Source organism: Schistocerca americana, chromosome 2 (genome assembly GCF_021461395.2).
Source record: "Schistocerca americana isolate TAMUIC-IGC-003095 chromosome 2, iqSchAmer2.1, whole genome shotgun sequence".
NCBI classification, from domain to species: domain Eukaryota; kingdom Metazoa; phylum Arthropoda; class Insecta; order Orthoptera; family Acrididae; genus Schistocerca; species Schistocerca americana.
In genome coordinates this window covers 955,703,942-955,717,980 of record NC_060120.1, presented here as the reverse complement: position 1 = coordinate 955,717,980, position 14,039 = coordinate 955,703,942, and positions in this window count along the sequence as shown.

The window sequence follows — 14,039 nt, the reverse complement described above, 5'->3', positions numbered from 1 at the left end:
AAACGCTTTCCTAGCCATCGCCAGTCTACATTTTATATCCTTTCTACTTCGACCATCATCAGTTATTTTGCTCCCCTAATAGCAAAACTCCTTTACTACTATAAGTGTCTCATTTCCTAATCTAACTCCCTCAGCATCACCCGAGTTAACTCGACTACATTCCATTATCCTCGTTTTGCCTTTGTTGATGTTCATCTTATGTCATCCTTTCAAAACACTGTCCTTTCCGTCCAACTGCTCTTCCAAGTCCTTTGCTGTCTCTGACAGAGTTAGAATGTCATCGGCGAAACCAAAAGTTTTTATTTCTTCTCCATGAATTTTAATACCTACTCCGAATTTTTCTTTTGTTTCCGTTACTGCTTTCTCAATACACAGATTGAATAACATCGGGGAGAGGACACAAGCCTGTCTCATTCCCTTCGCAACCACTGCTTCCCTTTCACGTCCCTCGACTCATATAACTGCCATCTGGTTTCTGTACAAATTGTAAATAGCCTTTCGCTCCCTGTATTCTACCCCTGCCACCTTCAGAATTTGAAAGAGAGTATTCCAGTCAACATTGTCAAACGCTTTCTCTAAGTCTGCAAATGTTGGAAAAGTAGGTCTGCCTTTTCTTAATCTACCTTCTAAAATAAGTCGTAGGGGCAGTATTGCCTCACGTGTTCCCATATTTCTACGGAATCCAAACTGATCTTCCCCGAGGTCGGCTTGTACAAGTTTTTCCTTTCGTCTGCAAAGAATTCGCGTTAGTATTTTGCAGCCGTGACTTATTAAACTGATAGTTTATATATAATTAAAATATATATAGTGATGGACACACGCACAAAAAAAAAGAAGCGACTCAAGGTAAAGTGAATGAAGAATAGCACAATTTCGTACACACAGAACATTTATTAATAATGCAATTTTATTACCCTTAAATTTTTTTCATTTTAATTATATGTCATCATTTTTTTGTTATTATAATACAGACTCCTTCTTGGTGCTGCAATTTTTTTCCTGCCAGTGTATCTTTTATTCAACTAGATGCTGAAGAACTGCTACGCTGTTCACAAATTGTAGCGGCCGTGGTTAGCTAAACAGCCCCGACACGGGCGTGTGTTTGTGTACATTGAACACTTGCCTGTAGAGCTAGCTCCTAATAGACTGATGTAATGTTCGGCACCAACTAGCATCACGGAACTAATCTCGAATTATAAAAAGATTCCCAGGAGACGGCGGCATATAAAACCGTCCTGGTGGTCTTCACTGGTTGGCGGGCTGGAAGCTCTTCATTGGTCATGGCGACCTTCAAAGTCCCCCTCACGGTGCTCGTTCCGGCTCCAGCATTATCGATAAGTTGCGATATTACAGCAGCGAACAAGTCTGAAAGGACAGCCATATACAGAAGCAATTAGTCAGATTGTGACAGCAGTTAAACCATAGACTTCATCAAATTGAAACAGGTGTCTCGATCAGCTGATATCAGGCGTCTGCTGGAAGTATCATCGTCATCATTATCATCAATGTACAATCCCAGTTTCCTGGGGACCGTCAGTCATCCTCTTTCATTTCACTCCATCCACATACACCCTGTAAGGACGAGCATTATCCACCTATCCTCTAGCAGCGAAGTCGTTCTTGATCGTCAACCAATGGGTTCTGGGTCTTCCTAGAGGACATTTCCCTTCCATCTCTCACAGGCTCCTATCTCATCACGTACCCGTATCCACCCTTCCTCATTCCCCCCGCCCTCCCTCCCCCCCTCCCCCAGGTACTAAGCCTTGACGTCTGTGGAGTCTCTGCACGCATTGTTCCAGACAACCCTTTGATCATATTTCACCATCATATGCACAGCTTTCCTCGCTGCACACAGACAAGTGCAGAGATTTTCATACCCACCGTTTTCTCTACTGTTTTATCAAAGTACACTGTTCCTCATATCTCTCTTGTCTGAACAACGTGGCAGAAACGCACCTTCCCATCGTAGCAAAATCCTCTATGTCCTACTCCATCCTTCAGCCACTTTTTCGAAGTTCTTCTCAGCAGAAACCTCACTCTGAGTAACAACGCACACTATGTTACAGAACACAATAACATCTCGAGCTTCAGAAGACAGTCAAAGACATATCTACTGAAGCAACAATACTGATTACCACTGTCCCTCTATGCACTAGTTATCTTTCCTTGTACACCCTTCTTTCCAACCAGATCTTCCTCATCTCCCAGTACTGTTAGCTGGTGTAGTCTCCTTAAATTTCCTTTCCCCATAACTCTTTATACTAGAAAACGTCTATTTTATACACCTATAAATTCTTTTTATATCTGTCACTATCATCATTATTATAATTCTTTCTGTATTATTATTATTATTATTATTATTAGTGACAGCAGCAGAAGTAGAATCACTGCTAGTACTAACTTTATTTGTTCATAGTCAGTATTACTTACTCGAAATGTCCCTACAAACTTTCATTTCAATACTATCTGCATATTAAAATTGTTATTTCTTAGGTAACTACGATGTAAAAAGGTATCTTATGTGTAAAACCCTGGTTAGGCGTAAGAAAGGGTTTGATGGCCCTGGTGAGATCAGGTTAAGTAAATAAACTCTCCCAAGAAAAAAACTGTGGCCCTTTGTTTCCAAAATTAATTAGGTGAATTTGCAGGTGAAGCAAAGAAGTGACACCATTACCATGCAGATGTGAATAGCTTTCCACGTCAGCCCAATCAACGGAGACCAAAACAGGTCGAATAGAGGCCATGATTTGCACAGTCGCAAATTTTTACTCGGTAGTAAGAGGGAAGAGACAGGGGATCCAGTATCACAATCAGAATTTAGAAGAGTTTTAGAAGACTTAAAATCAAATAAGGCAGAATGGATAGATAACATTCCATCGGAACTTCTAAAATCATTGGGGGAAGTGGCAACAAAACTATTATTCAGGTTGATGTGTAGAACGTATGAGTCTGGAGGTATACCATCAGACTTCCGAAAACATCATCCACACAGCTCCGAAGATTGCAAGAGCTAACAAGTGCGAGAATTATTGCACAATCAGCTAAACAGCACTTGCATCCAAGTTGCTGACAAGAATAATATGGAGAGGAAAGGAAAAGAAAATTGAGGATCTGTTAGATGACTATCAGTTTGGCTTCAGGATGGGTAAAGGCCCCAGAAAGGCAGTGCTGACGTTGTGGTTGATAATGAGAGCAAGGCTGAAAAAACAGTCAAGACACGTTAATAGGATTTGTCGATCTCGAAAAAGCATTCGATAATGAGAAATTGCGCAAAGTGTTCGAAATTCTGAGAAAAATCCGGGTAAGCTATTGGAAAAGACGGGTAATGTACAATATGTACAAGAACCAAGAGGGAACAATTAGACAGGAAGAAGAAGAATGAAGTGCCCAGATAAATAAGGGTGTAAGCCAGGGATCTAGTTTGTGGCCCCTTCTGTTTAGTCTATACATCGCATCAGTAATGACGGAAATAAAAGAAAAGTTCAAGTGGTGGTTTAAAATTCAGGGTGAAAGAACATCAATGGTAAGGTTCGCTGATGACATTGCTATCCTCAGTGAAAGTGAAGAAGTATTACATGATCTGCTGAAGGAAATGACAGTCCAATGAGTACAGAATATGGACTGAAAGTAAATCAAAGAAAGACAAAGGTAATTAGAAGTAACAGAAATGGTAGTAGCGAGAAAGTTAACAAAGGAAATTGGTGATTGCAAAGTTGACAAAATTAAGGAATTCTGCTGCCTTGGAAGCAGAATAACCTATGATGGACAAAGCAAGAATAAAAATCTGAGTAGCACAGGCAAAAAGGATATTACTGGCCAGGAGAAGTCTTCTAGTATCAAACATAGGTCTTAATTTGAGGAAGACATTTCTGAAAATGTAGGTTTAGAGCACAGCATTGTATGGCAGTGAGACATAGACTGTGGGAAAACCATAATAGTAGAGAATAGAAACGTCTGAAATGTGGTGCTGCAGAAGAATGTTGAAAATTAGATGTACTGCTAAGGTAATGAATGAGGAGGTTCTCTGCAGAAATATACGGAAAAAACTGACGACAACAACAACGGACAGGATATAGGACATCTGTTAAGACATCAGGGATTAACTTCCATGGGACTAGAGGGAGCTTTTGAGGGTAAAAACTAGAGAGGAAGACAGAGATTGGAGATGCAGCCAGTAAATAATTGAGGATGTAGGTTTGAAGCCCCACTCAGAGGAAAAGGTTTGCACAGGAGAGGAATTCGTGGCGGACCGCATCAAACCAGTCGCAAGACTAATGACTCAAAAAAGGGGTAGTGTCTTGAACAACATACTAAAAATACTCATCGGATAAGGCTGAGCGAGGAGTCGAAAGTGGAGTGTTTAAAGATAACCTTTTCTTGTTTTCTAGGAATAATTCCAAAGTCGTAGGCTCTAGCGAAGACACTTTCGGTACAAAACTAAAAGTTATAACATTTTCTACAAAAAATATCTTATTCATTTTTTCTCAACGATTTATTGTGTGGCGTCGATAGTTACGATGTCACAACGTAGGTGCAAGCTCTCGTAAGTTGGCACTACGAGAGAAGACTAACTACGCCGACCATAGCGCCCCCTGGCCGACGCTGTGGAGCTGAGCGAGTGCCGTCTTCATTTATGGGCATTTCATCAAGAAGAGACGGCCTGGAAATATCGCTTCTACTATCGAGTGGGCTAGCTTGCTATTGAGACTTTGTATTAGTTGCGTTCAGTTAAAGTTTGGACAGCAACGAGTATTTGTTAGTTTTGAGATTATACAGAAAAGTCATCCCAACTTCACAGGGATTTAGACATGGAGTACGGCTTCACACCTACGTGCTCATCATAGCCAAAGTTCTGTACACATTTGATATTTACTTGTGTTTTTTGACTCTATTAAAACCGTTAAAGTTACCTGCAGTACCAAAGTGCTTCACCTCTCCTGATCCTACTCGCTTCCTCCAGTCTCAGCCTATATTACAGAAGCAGTTCACAGGAGCAGACCCACGCACCGCCTATCCAGGCGGGATAGAAAAAATTGTCTGCGCAAGGAAGGGATTTAAAAATCGTAGATTGTCGAAAATAGCATTTTAATGGTATAACGTTATTCTTCAAGCAAAATGAAGTGGGTTAAGACGTAATATTAAATGTCTGTAGGACATCTGGGCAACGGCTTTGCCATAGTGGGTACACCGGTTCCTGTGAGATCACCGCAGTTAAGCGCTGTCGGGCGTGGTCGGCACTTGGATGGGTGACCATCCAGCCGCCATGCGCTGTTGCCATTTTTCGGGGTGCACTCAGCCTCGTGATGCCCATTGAGGAGCTACTCGACCGAATAGTAGCGGCTTCGGCCAAGAATACCTTCATAACGACCGAGAGAGCGGTGTGCTGACCCCACGGCCCTCCTATCCGCATCCTCCACTGAAGATGACACGGCGGTCGCATGGTCCTGGTAGGCCACTCGTGGCCTGAAGACGGAGTGCTGTAGGACATCTAAGTGCAATATGGCCGTATTAAAGGATAAATTGTACTCTCGGGATGTAATTGGCTGGAAGAGGAAGCGGTGGAGGGTAGAAGCGTGAGGGAAGGAGGTCGTCTAAACGTGGTCGAATGCTTCCGACACTAACACCCCATCTACAGTATATCACAATAAGCAACCACGCTCTTTCACAATCGTACCGACGCTTCCGCAGCGCACCTTGCAAATCACTGGCGAGCCAGTGTGTAGACAGGCGCGAGGAGTGTTTTATTTCCACAAAATGCGTTCACCCTATGCGGGAGACAGATATCAGTTACTTATAAAACTAACGTAAAAAGCGGATACGGGCAGAACTAAGTAATCTCCGCATCTTGCTCTGCACTGTTAGAGGGAAATTTAGTTTTATTCGTCCTCTATGGAAGCAGTAGCCTTTTTTCCGCACCAAAAGCGCTTCTCTCTCTTCAGTTTACAGATAGGCTATATCACCCCAGCTTTTCCTGTCCAGTTCTCTTATGTGAGCAGACAAAATATCTTTATTGTACCCGTGTTTATATCGCAGAGTTATTCTCAAATTGTTAACTGAATTCCTATCTGCATTGCTAAGTGAATTTTGATATAAAATAAGTTCCTGTAAACAAAGGACGTGAAATGTTAAAATCGTGAGTGTGATGTTCTCAGTGACCTATTCAGGGTGATTTAGTTGCCCCTATCTAGAAGTTTTATGCGACCCGCAACGCCTTCAATAACCATGCACGAGTTTTTCACACTCTCTCCCTCGCTACGCGCAAACTATTAGCCCCACAGAAAAAGTGATCAGAACTCTTTCGTAGCATATTTAATGTAATTAAATTTTGCACTAGGATATGTTTCCGCTGCACGGTTTTCTAGCTATTCAAGTAAAACGCTCTTGAAGGTGTAATGTTTCCATAAGATGAGGTTCAAAAGCGATAAAGTATTTTATATTCCGGGCGAGAAGGAGTGCCACGTCCCCGGCACGAAACCGGATTCGTGCCGACGTGCAATGAACCGGCCAGTCTGTGATGGTTTTTAGGCAGTTTTCCGTCTGCCTCGGCGAATGCAGGCTGGTTCCCCTTATTCAGCCTCAGTTACACTATGTCGGCGATTGCTGCGCAAACAAGTTCTCCACGTACGCGTAACCACCATTACTCTACCACGCAAACATAGGGGTTAACACTCGTCTGGTGTGAGACGTTCCCTGGTGGGGTCCACCGGGGGCCGAACCGCACAGTAACCATGGGTTCGGTCTGGGGCGGCGGAGGGGTGAAGTGGACTGCGGTAGTCGTCGTGGGGTTGTGGACCACTGCGGCTGCAGAGGGGACGGAGTCTCTCCGTCGTTTCTAGGTCCCCGGTTAACATACAATACAATACAAAGTCTTGAATTATGTTTGATACCCTTCTAATTGCAAAGACAAACAAGCACAAGTGTAGAGAATCATCAGCGTAGCTTCGACAATACACTTGAAAGAGCCGGCCGCTGTGACCGAGCGGTTCTAAGCGCTTCAGCCCGGAATCGCGCTGCTGCTACGGTCGCAGGTTCGAATCCTGCCTCAGGCATGGATGTGTGTGATGTCCTTAGGTTAGTTAGGTTTAAGTAGTTCGAAGTCTAGGGGACTGATGACCTCCGATGTTAAGTCCCATAATGCTTAGAGCCATTTGAACCATTCTTGAAAGACATTGAGTAATCACTTATGATAATCTTGTTTTGCCACCTTGTGAGAAATTCTATAATTGGGCTAAAAAAACAGTACTTTGAATACCCCGTGTCCTCATCTGTTGCATTTCAGTGAGAAAAGGGACAAAACTGAAAAGAAGTTGCAATCTCACAAGCCATCAGTGCTGCCTAGTCCCCTCGCTCATTCATATTTCCTATCCTACATGCAACCTCTCTCTTCATTCGCAGGAAGTTGGATCAAAAAATCTGTTTTATATGCATTTGACTGTGGATTCAGTGGAACTTACTTTGAAACTCAAGAGCTGGAGCCATCAAGTGTCTATCGCACTGAAGAGTGTAACATTCTTTCATTATCTATTCGACAATTCGATGTCAGTGTCTCCACTATCGATGAATGGAATATTTTTCACATTATGGAAGCATCAAACGTGCCGGGTGATCAGTCTCTTAATGCAACCGCCAGGCGCCGGATTTTGTTGCCCGACCGACAGCCAGCTGGAGGTCGCTCATGTGTGGAATGTATTACTCCACGGCTACGGGGCCTTTGTTTGATTTGATTGCACGAGTTTATTAGGCGATGCAGTACATGGTATGGAATGAAAAGTTAAATGGAGAAATACAACTATTCAATTCGGTAAAGAGTATTCATAAGTGGGTACAGAAACAGCGTTTGCAGTAAGGAGATTATTTCAAGAAGAATTTCCTGATGTTAAGTTTCCTAATCGGAGTACGATTAATCGACTGATAAATAAATTTCGTGAAACGGGAAGTTTTCTTGACAGGAAACATAGACATCCACGTACAGTACTCATGGAACAAACTCTGGATAATACTGGGCATGCCGTCCGGGGTGGCCGAGCGGTTCTAGGCGCTACAGTCTGGAACCGCGCGACCGCTACGGTCGCAAGTTCGAATCCTGCCTCGGGCATGGATGTGTGTGATGTCCTTAGGTTTAATTAGTTCTAAGTTATAGGGGACTGATGACCTCAGAAGTTAAGTCCCATAGTGCTCAGAGCCAATACTGGACATGCTCTGGAAAGATCTCCTGGAAAATCAGTTGAGTGTCTTTCTCAGCAAATGGGAATTTCCTATGGCTCTATTCAAACGGTCACAAAGTTACTGAAGCTACAGCCATACAAAGTCACTGCAGTGCAAGAACTTAAATCGAGTGGCCCTGCACAAAGGTTGCAGATTTATTTCTTGAATAGGGTCCATGGCAGAGAAAATTACCTTCACCTAACTTTTTTTTGGATGAATCATGATTCCATCAAAGAGTATATGCTAACTCACAAAAACGGTTTTTGGAGTTGTGAAAGGCCTAACGTAATAAACGAGGCCCGCCTGCATGATAAAAAAAAAAGTGTGTGCTGTGCTATTAGAGGTGACAGAATAATAGACCCTATTTTTTATCCCAGGAAACAATTAATAGAGAGAGATATGTGGAAAACATTTTACCGTCTCTTTTCAGTTATTTAACTGAGAGATGACGCGCTTTCACGATCTTTCAGCAGGACTCTGTGACAGCATCTACAGCCAACTTCTCTTTGCAGGAAATTCATCAACTGTTTCTTTTGAAAACCCTTGTCGCCAGTTTTGTAAAGACCCTGTCGCTACTGCTGTGGAGACCGAGATGCCAGTGTTGTTACGGTAGGCCGAGTTTGTAAGTTCGTGAAACGGCTTCTTGTAGAGTACACCGCTAAGACCATTTCTTCCTGCCGCTATTACACAGCTGCGCCTCAGGGTCATATAACCTATAGGAGAATGAAGGTTCTACAACACTGCAACAAATTAGTAACAAAGTCACGCAAATGAGTTGAAAAGGTTTACTTATCTTTGTGACTTATTGAATGAATATGTCTGCGACTCTGCGAGTAATATATCACAAAACGGTCCTGAATAGCTGTGTGCAAATAATCATAGCTAAATTTCTCAGTGCACAACAAATGAAATTACAACAACTGTCTGTTTACTTCTAAGAGTTCACTAAACGACGTATCCCGGTCTAACTCAGCCCTCGACGATGACATTTAACCAAGTGGGCTAGAGCTGCTCCTCTGTCTTCCGAGTAGGCCTCTGTCCGTTGTCGTCCAGTCATTGGCGGATAGTATTCGGCCGGCAGTTTGTCGAGGTGAAGTCGATATTTTCACCTTCAGCGCCGCCCGTGGCGCTGGTGGAACTCGGGCAAGTGGCGAGTCTCTATGGCACTGGCATCAGCTCGCATATTTACGCTCGTGACGCCTTTGCCCTGGCTATGTCCTGTTCGGACGACACAGCAGTATCAGTATACAGTTATCAGTAACAATATATAGTCGTTCCCCCGATTTAACACCCCTGAGATTTTTATCGCCGCGCGGGGTAGCCGCGTGGTCTTGGGCGCCTTGTCACGGTCCGCGTGGCTCCCCCCGTCAGAAGTTCGAGTCCTTCCTCGGGCATGGGTGTGTGTGTTGTCCTTAGCGTAAGTTATTTTAAGTTAGGTTAATCAGTGCGTAAGCTTAGCGACCGATGACCTCTGTAGTTTGTAACCTCCCCAGAAAAATAAAAGATAATATTCAAATGTAAATGGACATAGAGCCAAGTGTAACCTTCCCACAAAAATATGAAAATGAAAAGAATTGAATAGAATTGCAAATAGTGCCAAATGTTAGCTTCCCACAGTAATAAAACTCAATGATAATAAAAATGTGCAAAAATGTTAAGTCCGCACAAAATTAACGTTAAGATGAACCTGAAAAATTTTATAAGGGCAGCTGCGCTGACCTTAGGCACTGTGCAATAATTATCCTGATAAATTGATTCTGGGAGGAAAAGCCTAGGAAATATTGTTTCAATTGGAATGATTCCTTTTTTTTTAAAAAAAAAAAAAACGATTGCTTTGAAAACAAAATTATTATTGGGGCATTTCTTGAACAAATTAATTACAATTGACTGATGTTATTGGCTGAGCGCAATGCTGCTTCATTACCTTATTTAACAATATACCTCGTCCCGAACCTTGACCAGAGACCCATGTCGACGCCCGTCGACTCCTCACACACGACTCCGACAGGCAACTCGCAACTGAACTACATGCTCTCGCGACTCGCTACGTACAACTACTGCACTCACGCGCGGTCAAGCGCAGACTAGCAACGATAAACAACTCTCTGGTCAGAGATTCTGTCATGCCTCGCCATCGCTGGTTGAAGCGTACGCGTTTCATAACCCTCCACTGGGGGGGGGGGGGGGGGGGGGTCAAAAATTTGGCAGCGATGGTGAGTCATTTGGACTTGCCATGAGCAACAAATTTTTTCAGAATTAATTAACTTTTACAATCACAGAATATTCAGGTGTAGAACATGAATTAAATGTGGTGCACATGCACCGAGTACAAAACATATTAGGCAATGACAAAATGTGAGTACAAGACATATTAACAGATGACATAAGTGCAGACGCACTGAAAAACTCTTTAGCATTTTCACAACAAATAAACATAATGGCAAAAAATCATGTTGACAAGTGACATAAGTGCCCATGCACTGCAGTTCAGAACATATCAGCAAATCAAAATGTACATACAATGAGTAGTAATCATGTTATAAAATGACAAAAGTGCACACGCACTGAAATTCAGAATATATCAGCAAATCACAAAATGTATATACAATAAGTAGAAATCATATTAGAAAAATGACAAAAGTGCACTCGCACTGTAGTTTAGAATATATCAGCAAATCGAAATGTACATACGATGAGTAGTAATCATGTTAGAAAATAACAAAAGTGCACTCGCACTGTAGTTCGAAAAAAATGTATAGGCCATGAATACAAATGATGTTGGCAAAAAAATGATTTTCACTATGTTACAAGAATTAGGATAGGAAAGGGAAGGATTGCATCATGGTTGTAGCACTTTAGGTTGTACGCAGCTGCACTGAAAGTCCATATCTTTCCACAGAAGTACAACACCAAGTGAGACAATCTGAAGTTCTTTTCCCAGAAGTATTTATCAGCGTACCCAAGACACTGAAATGTCGTAGTAATATTCCATGTTATCATTTTGGCAGTACATCAGGTACACCAAACAGTGCGACCATAATAACGTCTCCATCGCTCACGGTGGTGGACAGCATGTCGCGTCAACACCACGCTCTTACAAGGCACACCAACGTAGAATTAGTGCAAAAACCAAAATATAGTGCTCCATGATCAAGAGGATATACAGGACAAATGGATATTGCAGTAATTCAGGGTAGTTAGGTCAGAAGGTGAAGGACATTACGTCACATGCAAGTCTTCATTGGGAATTACATTAGTAGTTTGCGGCATTCATAGCCCAGTTATTGAACATTTCTGTACCATGTATGTAGTATTACAGAAAAATTTTCATTAATTGATTTACAGACAACATTGTCATTGGTCATTTCAATACCGTAATCAGTAGCGTTCATTTCCCAGTTACAAAGCATAATCAGTAGCATTCATTTCCTTGTTACAAAGCATTATTAGTAGCATTCATTTCGTAGTTACAAAGCATTATTAATCATTGCTCATTTAAATACAGTAATCATCTCATTACAGTAATCAGTAGCATTCTTTTCCCAGTTACAAAGCATAATCAGTAGCATTCATTTCCTTGTTACAAAGCATAATTAGTAGCATTCATTTCCTAGTTACAAAGCATAATTAATTAATCATTGGTCATTTAAATACAGTAATCATCTCAACACAGTAATCAGTAGAATTCTTTATTCAAGTGACATATTATCCATAGCTGATCAGCATTACTCAGAACTCTCTTAAACTGGTATCATTATTTGGGACTGGTAATACATTTTTTTGTTAGCAATGCATTGCGTTGGGTAATTATAGGGGAAAGCAAGAGAGAAAAATTTGCTTCTGGGTTGTTGGTGTAAATGAAAATGTGTAATGTCATTCGTCATGAGTCCGCTGTTGCAAGATTATGAAACAAGTAGAGTATATGTAATCACATTCATAAATGATATAGATTTAATGGACAACTGCTTATAGCACATTAATTTCATAAATAATTTCTCCTGCGAAAATATACAAAAAATGGATTATTAAGCTGAAAGAAGAAATGCATTTTATGCTGAAAAGTAGTGAACTTCGAATTAACAGGTAGTGAAATGTGTATAAAAATGTGTTCCATAGCTGTCCTTTCCAAAACCTTCCGTCATTATACTATGCAATATAACACCTGCTGTCAAAGCAAACTGCAACAAATACTTAAATAACTACATAGCATAAATACATAACTTCAACAATATCCTCATCTGTAAAGAAAAAACTTCATTATCCATCACTTCATTATCATAACTCCATTATTATCATCACCTGTAAAGAAAAACTTCATTATCCATAGTAGCATATTCTTCATCATTATTCATCAGCATTCATTATCATTTGCAAAAAAATCACTTCATTACTCATTACATAACTATTCCTTATCTCTAGCATATTTCATCGCTAAAACTAAGATGTGTAGTTCTGTCTGACAGCTTGCATCAATCGCCTTGTATTCTGAAAGAAAAAATTAGTTAAGACTGCTATTCTACGATGTGTATAGTATATTCTTGTTAATGCTTGTTAATCCTGATCCATTTACTCTTCATCACGAGGTTTGCATCTTCTTTCGTTCATTCCGAAGATGAAATTCCCATTTCTGTTTAATTTATTTCTTTCTGAAATTGATGAACAAAGATTAATGTCTTGCATTTACATCATATACTCATTAAATAATGACTGGTTTATGGTAGCATAATTAAGCATACAGCATAACATGACAGAAAACGTAATATGAAAAAAAATAGACAGTATTCAAATGCAAAAATGTACACAGAATATCACAATGCAGCAGCAAAAAATGTAAAACAGTCACGATTTTGAGTTATCATAGGGCAAAAATGTCAAAGTCAACTGGTGTGTGTTATATCTTAATTATTTCACAGTGCATATGAAAACAATCGTACATACATAAAAAAAAATGATGACAACAAATGTGACCTTCTTTGAGTTCACCTTGTATGTTGTGTGGTTAGTAGAGGCGAGAATTAAAGACTTTAATGGAGAGAGAATTTAATAAAATTAATATGTCACTAGATAAAATTGCATAATTATTCATAAGATACGTAAGTTTCTTTGGAAAAAATGTGCACAGTCTGATATGTAACGACAAGAAGAACGACCTGCTAACCTTACCTTGCCGGGCACTTGCCAAGAAAAAATACGATAATCATCAATAAGTAGTCACATAAATATAATTGCAGAAATAGTCATAAATGTGTAAATTCATCTGGAAAAATATGCACGGTCTGATGTGTAACGACAAGAAGAGCGACCTGCTAACGTTACCTTGCTGGGCACTTGCCAAGAAAAAATACGATAATCATCAATAATTAGTCATGTGAATATAATTGCATAAGTGAGCATAAAAATTAGTAAATGGCTTCATAGTATGTTAAATCATAAAGTGTCTTCATTCAATAAAGGGTTTAATATTGGAGACATGGTGGTTGCCTTTACTTTTTCTGGTTCTCAAGAGTTTCGACGTATACAACATTGGGGTGAGGAATGCTGCGAATCCGATATGGACCTGCGTATAGAAGTTCAAATTTACTGCACTTACCTTTTATTCTGCTGGATAAATAGTGTGTACGTACTAATATCTTCTGTCCAATGTGAAAGTCACGCCGTATACAAACTTGTTTTTGTTGTCTTCTCCGGCGCTCTGCGGCACGTTTGATGTTGCTCAGCGCAATGTCAATTATTTCATGGTGTCGTAGTCGACGACATGTAGGAAAGTTTACTAATTCTGTAATTTTGTTAGGTGGTTCTACATTTTTCAGTATAACAGACGGGGATAGCATAGT